This window comes from Podarcis vaucheri (genome assembly GCF_965113315.1).
Source record: "Podarcis vaucheri genome assembly, chromosome: 11".
Taxonomy (NCBI): domain Eukaryota; kingdom Metazoa; phylum Chordata; class Lepidosauria; order Squamata; family Lacertidae; genus Podarcis; species Podarcis vaucheri.
Window position 1 is genome coordinate 10,643,343 of NC_138749.1, and position 6,813 is coordinate 10,650,155.

General features: G+C 50.5%; 1 protein-coding gene across 1 annotated transcript in view; it reads right to left on the bottom strand.

The window, feature by feature from the left end:
* Positions 1–6,194, bottom strand: part of ZBTB7C (zinc finger and BTB domain containing 7C) — a 246,159-nt gene extending 239,965 nt beyond the window's left edge. The window contains exon 1 of the mRNA XM_082241983.1: positions 5,825–6,194. The gene's annotated coding sequence lies outside the window, so the exon portion shown is untranslated. The remainder of the gene's footprint in view (positions 1–5,824) is intronic.
* Positions 6,195–6,813: the final 619 nt, after the last annotated feature.

A 6,813-nucleotide genomic window follows, 5' to 3' on the forward strand; every position in this document is an offset into this window, starting at 1 on the left:
TCCAGGTTCTCCGAGCCGGGCCACTCCTTTTCCATTCCAACAGTGGCTAGGAAATGTATGGGCAGGGGAATAAAGGTGATGCAATTGAACTCCAGCACCTGGTATTGAGGGACGCAGGTGGCGCTGTGGGTTAAACCACAGAGCCTAGGGCTTGCCGATCAGAAGGTCGGCGGTTCGAATCCCTGCAACGGGGTGAGCTCCCGTTGCTCAGTCTCTGCTCCTGCCAACCTAGCAGTTCGAAAGCACATCAGTGCAAGTAGATAAATAGGTACCGCTCTGGCAGGAAGGTAAACGGCGTTTCCGTGCGCTGCTCTGGTTCGCCAGAAGCGGCTTAGTCATGTTGGCCACATGACCGGGAAGCTGTACGCCGGCTCCCTCGGCCAATAAAGCGAGATGAGCGCCGCAACCCCAGAGTCATCCACAACTGGACCTAATGGTCAGGGGTCCCTTTACCTATCTGGTATTGAGAGATAGACTGCCACCGTATATGGAAGTTCCATTTTTACCTATTATGATGACTACCCCTTGATAGACCTAACCACAACGAATTGATCCAATCATTTTCCTCCTCCTCATTCCAATCGTCGCATTGGCAAATGCGATGAGAGCTCCCCCTCCTGTTCTTGATGGGTCGTAATCATAGCTAATTGGGAAATTTGCAAGAAAACTCTTCAGCTTAGGAAATGGATTGTGCCAAACTCTCCCCTCTCTCTCTCCCCCTTCCTCTAACTTTTCCACAGTTCCAGCCACAGCTCTGAGCCTAACATGGCTCAGAGGAATTGGTCTACAGAGGTGTTGCAATTATGTCCGTAATAAGCTAAAAAAGTCTGCCTCTCGTTCACACAGCAGTGCCCTGAACCTTTCCTCCTACGGAAGCTTTGCAATCAATTTCAAGCAGTCCTGCGTCTTAAAGAGAGACACTGTGAAATTTAGCATGGAGGAGCGAGGGGAAGAGCAGTGATCAGTCCTAACAGCAGTTCTCTGGAAAGCGACACCTGTTCTTAATGCACAAGGTTGAGCAAACGGGGTTGTTGCTTTAAAAAAATTGCGTTGCAATTTCCACAAATCACCCTAGGAGGCTATCTTAACTGAGAAAGGAGTTCTCATTCAACTATTGTTTCTCGCTCTGTGCAAAAGCTATTAAGCAGAGATGGTGTTGCTATCTTCCAGGAGAATAAGAGAGAAAGCTGGCCAAAACCCTCCAGGAAAAAAGATCTGAAGTCTTTGACTGGCAGGAGAAAGCACTCAAGAGCACCGCAGGGGAGAATCTCCTCTCTGGCTAGGAGGGAAGACAGGCTGGCTGACCTAATAGGCCCATTCCCGTCTTTATTTTCTATAATTTTGGGGACCTGCAGCGCACAGGAAGGAAGGGGAGAGAGAGAGGCTGTAAATGTGATAAGGAACCTCGAGGGAAGGAGATTGCTACGAACAGCATCATGGCTTATTGCTCGTTTCGAAAAGGAAAAGAAAGAAACACCAACTTTTCCAAAGCCAAGACTGAACATGAAGTCTGAATGGCCTGCCCTGGCTATTTGGCCCACAGCTAGGATAGAGATGTTTTTTATTTTTGCAATGGAGAGCAAGTTAAGAAGCACTGTAAATAAACTCCAATGACAGGTTTGCAACCTGAAGTCATGCTAGGCTTCTGCTGTCCTCTAGGGGGCATCTGTAGACTGGAAAGTTCAAGAGGCAGGGAGCCATCAGTATGTCTCTGTGCAGAAGGAGGCAGGGCCTTCAGCATCCCTGCCAGAAGCAATACTGCTGCTGCAACATGCCTTACTGTAGCAGCAGCAGCAGCAGCAGCAACATCTTGGTAGCTCAATCGGTAGAGCATGAGACTCTTAACCTCAAGGTCATGGGTTCAAATCCCACGTTGGGCAAAAGATTCCCGCATTGCCGGTGGTCAGAGAAGATGACCCTTCAAACTCTACCATGCTATGATCCTAGGATCTGACGGAGGAGGCCATTGCCTCCACCTCCTCAGCTATCCATCCCTGCTAGTGCCACCCATGGAGGAACGAGCTGAGCGATAGGGAGCCCCCACCCCAAGTGCAACCCGTTAAACTGGGGGGGGGGGTCAAGATGCATTCAGCTCAATCCCAATGGCAAAGGAGGCTTCGTAAGGCTAGGCTTTGGGGCTAGACAGCAAGGCGATCCAGGTAGAGACAAGTTGATGTTAAGCACCTGAGGTCTTGCGAGGGCATCTCCTGCAATATGCTAACAAGTTAAAGAGAAATATGGCTGGCAAAGGCTGTGGCAGAAGATCAAGGGAGTACCAGCACATCATCTTAGCTAGGGATAAGCAACCTTGGTATTCTGTTAAATTTGGGGGCTACTCCCATTCACACACACTGCTTTCATTCATCCCATGCACAGTGGTACCTTGGGTTACAGACAATTCAGGTTACAGACTCCGCTAACCCAGAAATAGTACCTCAGGTTAAGAACTTTGCTTCAGGATGAGAACAGAAATCGCACAGCAGCAGCAGGAGGTCACATTAGCTAAAGTGGTGCCTCAGGTCAAGAACAGTTTCAGGTTAAGAACGGACCTTCAGAACGAATTAAGTTCTTAACCCGAGGTACCACTGTACTGCTTACTCACTTTACCTTCCAGCCTCAACCACTGTATTTCTTGTTGGTGCTGTTTATGAGCCTTCCCTTAAGGATCCTTATAGCAAGTCAGAGCTCAGTACTGTCTAAACTAACTGGCAGTAGCTCTAGCCAGTGTGGTGTAGTGGTTAAGAGCAGTGGACTCGTAATCTGGTGAACTGGGTTTGCTTCCCCGTTCCTCCACATGCAGCTGCTGGGTGACCTTGGGCCAGTCACACTTCTCTGAAGTCTCTCAGCCCCACTCATCTCACAGAGTGTTTGTTGAGGGGGAGGAAGGGAAAGGAGAATGTTAGCCCGCTTTGAGACTCCTTCAGGTAGTGATAACGCAGGATATCAAATCCAAACTCCTCTTCTTCTTCTTCTTCTTCTTCTTCTTCTTCTTCTCCAGGTCATTCCTACCAGGGAGCTTTCTCTGCCACTGAGCTATGGCTATTCCCTTTGGCCAAAGGAGTCAAGAGGGCTGTGAAGCCAGCAGCCATTAAATGAGAAGCAGCAAGGGGCTGGGGGAATGCTGGGACTTACCTGGACCCCGCCCCGCCCCAGGTCATGCAGAGAAGCCAGCTGTGTCACCCTAAAAACTAGATTTCAGCCTTTAAGCAACAGGATTCTGTGCAGCCATGATGACCAGTAGTCACTGAATATGTCCTTGTGGGTTACTGCCAGATAAATGAATAATGTTCTTAAATGGCATGACATGTAGCCAAATCCTGTGTCCCATTAAATGTAAGGGAGCTCACTCCTGAATAAGCATGCACAGGATCGCAGCCTAAATATGTTAAAAGCCAGTTTGAGCCCAATCCAACATAAAAGGTAAAGGTAAAGGGACCTAAGGTCCAGTCGTGACCAACTTTGGCGTTGCAGCGCTCATCTCGCTTTATTGGCCAAGGGAGCCAGCGTACAGCTTCCGGGTCAGGCGGCCAGCATGACTAAGCCGCTTCTGGCGAACCAGAGCAGCACGCAGAAACACCATTTACCTTCCCGCCGGAGTGGTACCTATTTATCTACTTGCACTTTGACGTGCTTTCGAACTGCTAGGTTGGCAGGAGCAGGGACCGAGCAACGGGAGTTCACCCCGTCGCGGGGATTCGAACCACCGACCCTCTGATAGGCAAGTCCTAGGCTCTGTGGTTTAACCCACAGCACCATCCGTGTCCCTCTAATCCAACCTACTTCCTAGCAATTGTCCTTTTCAGACTGCACCCCCACCAAAAAAAAATCAAACGTTCTCAGTAATAATTCACTTGTAATAACATTTGACCTTATCTGCAAAGGGACTTTTTCATAGATGAGAGTGACTGAAAATAAGCAATTGTTCCAATTGTTTGTCTTCATTCCTCTGGGGGTGAAATTAAGAGAATACACGCTGAGGCTGCAATCCTTTGCTCACAGACCTGAACTCAGTGGGTCTTACTTCTGAATAGACATGCACAGGATGGCATTGTTAGGAGTAATGAGAGACTTCCAGAATTACCTGTTATCCGGTTCTCCCTACACTACAATTAGATTCCATAAAATATCCCTAAGGGGCATTGATACAAAGCCTCCAGATAACAAGGTCACAGGACTTCCTAGACAACCTGTTTCATAGGCAAAATCAGACTTCAGTGCAATCCTACACCATGTTTACTCAGAAGTAAGCCCATTGGAGATAAATGGGACTTTTGTCTCAAGGAAGAATGTGTGGGATTGCAGCCTTGGCCATAAAGTTGCCATCTATTAAACAACAAACAAAAAGCTTGCTTGCAGCTAAAAATAATAATAATCCTGTTATTCTGGCAATCTGACAATTTACAACATTCAAGAACGGAAAATAAGAGGGTCCCAGTATAATTGCAACTTGATGCACCCCATGTTTACACGGAAGTAAGCCCACCTGCGTCTCATACAGCTTACTCCAAAGTGTGCACAGAACTCCCACCTTTACAGTGATACCCTGTAGCAGCTTACCAAAAATAAAGTCCCATTGGGTTCAGTAGCACTTACTCCTAAGTGAGTGTGCACGGAACTGCATCCCTGAAGTGATGTTATGACCGCAGAAGTCCCACGTTCAAAATCTTGCTCAGCCCTCGAAGACATGACACAACCTCTCTCTTGTTCCAGTAATAATAATAATAATTTATTATTTATACCCCGCCCATCTGGCTGGGTTTCCCCAGCCACTCTGGGCGGCTTCCAAAAGAATATTAAAATACTATGATACATCAAGCATTAAAAGCTTCCCTAAACAGGGCTGCCTTCAGATGTCTTCTAAAAGTCTGGTAGTTGTTCTCTTTGACATCTGGTGGGAGGGAGCTCCACAGGGAGGGCGCCACTACCTTACAGGGCTGTCGTCCCTTTCAAGGAAACAGGCACCGATGTCAGAAAAACCCCTCCTGGTCAGCCATCGCTCTCCAAATGAAGGGAGGAAAAAGTCTAGTCGGAAAGCCAACTCGTTTTTTCAATATCCGGTACCGGCTGAGATGTTTTGCTACTGCGGGTACCGAGAACAATCAGCCACCTGCCTCCCCTCACTCATTTTGGAGGGTCGTTTTTCCTGAAAGGCCATAAATTTCCTTGGTTTTCCCTGCTGCATATGGCGATACATCTACCGACCTCTCATTACTGGGCAGTATGTTTTAAGTAATGACCCTAGGTTTTATTTTATTTGGGAAATGTCAATTTGGTGGGGGTGTTTTTATTAAAAGGGTAAGCTGGAAAAGTCTGATCGAAACGAGAAGCGCCGCACATCGAAAAGCGCTGCGAACGAAACGGCTTTCCCATTTGCCAGCTCCCCACACCACGAGACAGCTTCCTTGCAAATTCAAACAAAAACGGAGAATGAAGGTTTGTGGGAAAACGCTCCACGCGGGCGCATTTCAAATCCACTCGGATTCTCTCGGAAAAACTACTGCACCCAAAAACTTCCTTCTTTTGAAGGAAAGAAAAGGAGAATAGGAGAAGGGAAAACCCACCAACCACCTGTGCGCTCACGCCACCGTTGCGCGCAACAGCTCCGTGCGCAAACCCTGATCCGGCTGGCACAGAGCCAGTGGCCGCTGTCCGCTCGCCCGGCGCCCGGCTCGCCTTAACTCCCTCCCTCCCGGACCTGCGACGAAACCCTCCCTCGCCAGCGGGGGAAACCGGCGGCAGTTGCTACCACCGCCGACCAAAGGAGGGCGGAGAGACAGAGGAGACTCGATGGATGGATGGAAAAGAAGGAAGGAACGGCACCAACCTGGCGGCGAGGCTGCCTGCAGGTGGGAGAATCCTCTCGGCCCGGCTCCTCCTGGGCAGCCGCGGCGGAGGCGCGCCTTCTCCTGGTCGCCGCGGCCGCTGTCCGCTTCCCCGGGCTGTGACAGCGACCGCTGGGCACCCAGGGCGGCTCGGCGCGCCTTAGCGCAGGCGGACGCGGCAGCACCTGCCGCCGAACTTGGGCAGCCTCGAAGGACTGGCTGGCTAGCGGCTGGCTGGCTGGCTGGCGTCCTCCACCTTCCCTCTCTCTTTCTCTCTCTCCAGGCTGTGGAGGTGGCGGCTGCAGCAAAGGGGCTAGGAAAGGAGGGGTGGTGGGAGAGATCAGGAATGTGCAAAGGGCCCGGATGTCTGGTGTCTCCAGCCTGCTCCCTCCTTCCTCCGCCGCCCCCTTTACGCGCAGCCACTTGGCGTGGCGGGGAATCTCCAGCGCTCCTTGGGGAGTCAAACTGTTGCTGGAGGCGAAGGAGGAGAAGGAGGAGGAGCTTTAGTCGCCTCTGTCGGGGAGGAAGCTTTTCCTTTTTTTAATTAAAAAGAAATAAGCGCACACACAAAGATTGAAGCGCTCCCCGCGCCTTTCCAAAGCGCCTCTTTGCAAACCATTGTCCTTTTTGCTCAGACTCCCCTGGCACCTGTTTCCAGCGTGCGAAGCTTGCTAAAAAGCCTGGCACAGGTCGCTAGGAGCAAAGGCAAGGCGGGTATATTGTCAGAATATTCGGCCGGTGGCGGCCGGTGAGGTATCAGAGCAGAAGGAAAGAAGGGAGCGCTTCTTCGAGGGGCGCGCGCCGGCAGGAGCGCAGCAGCGTGCGGCTTCCACGGCCAGGCAAGATCACGGGAGACAAGATAGCCCTGTCAATGGCTGTAAGACATGGTAAGCTAGATGGAACCTCCATAGCCAGAGGCAGTGTACCTCGGAGTTCCAGCAGGTGGAGAGAAAGGGCAGAAGTGGTGTGGTTACCTTCTGTGAGCTCCCCT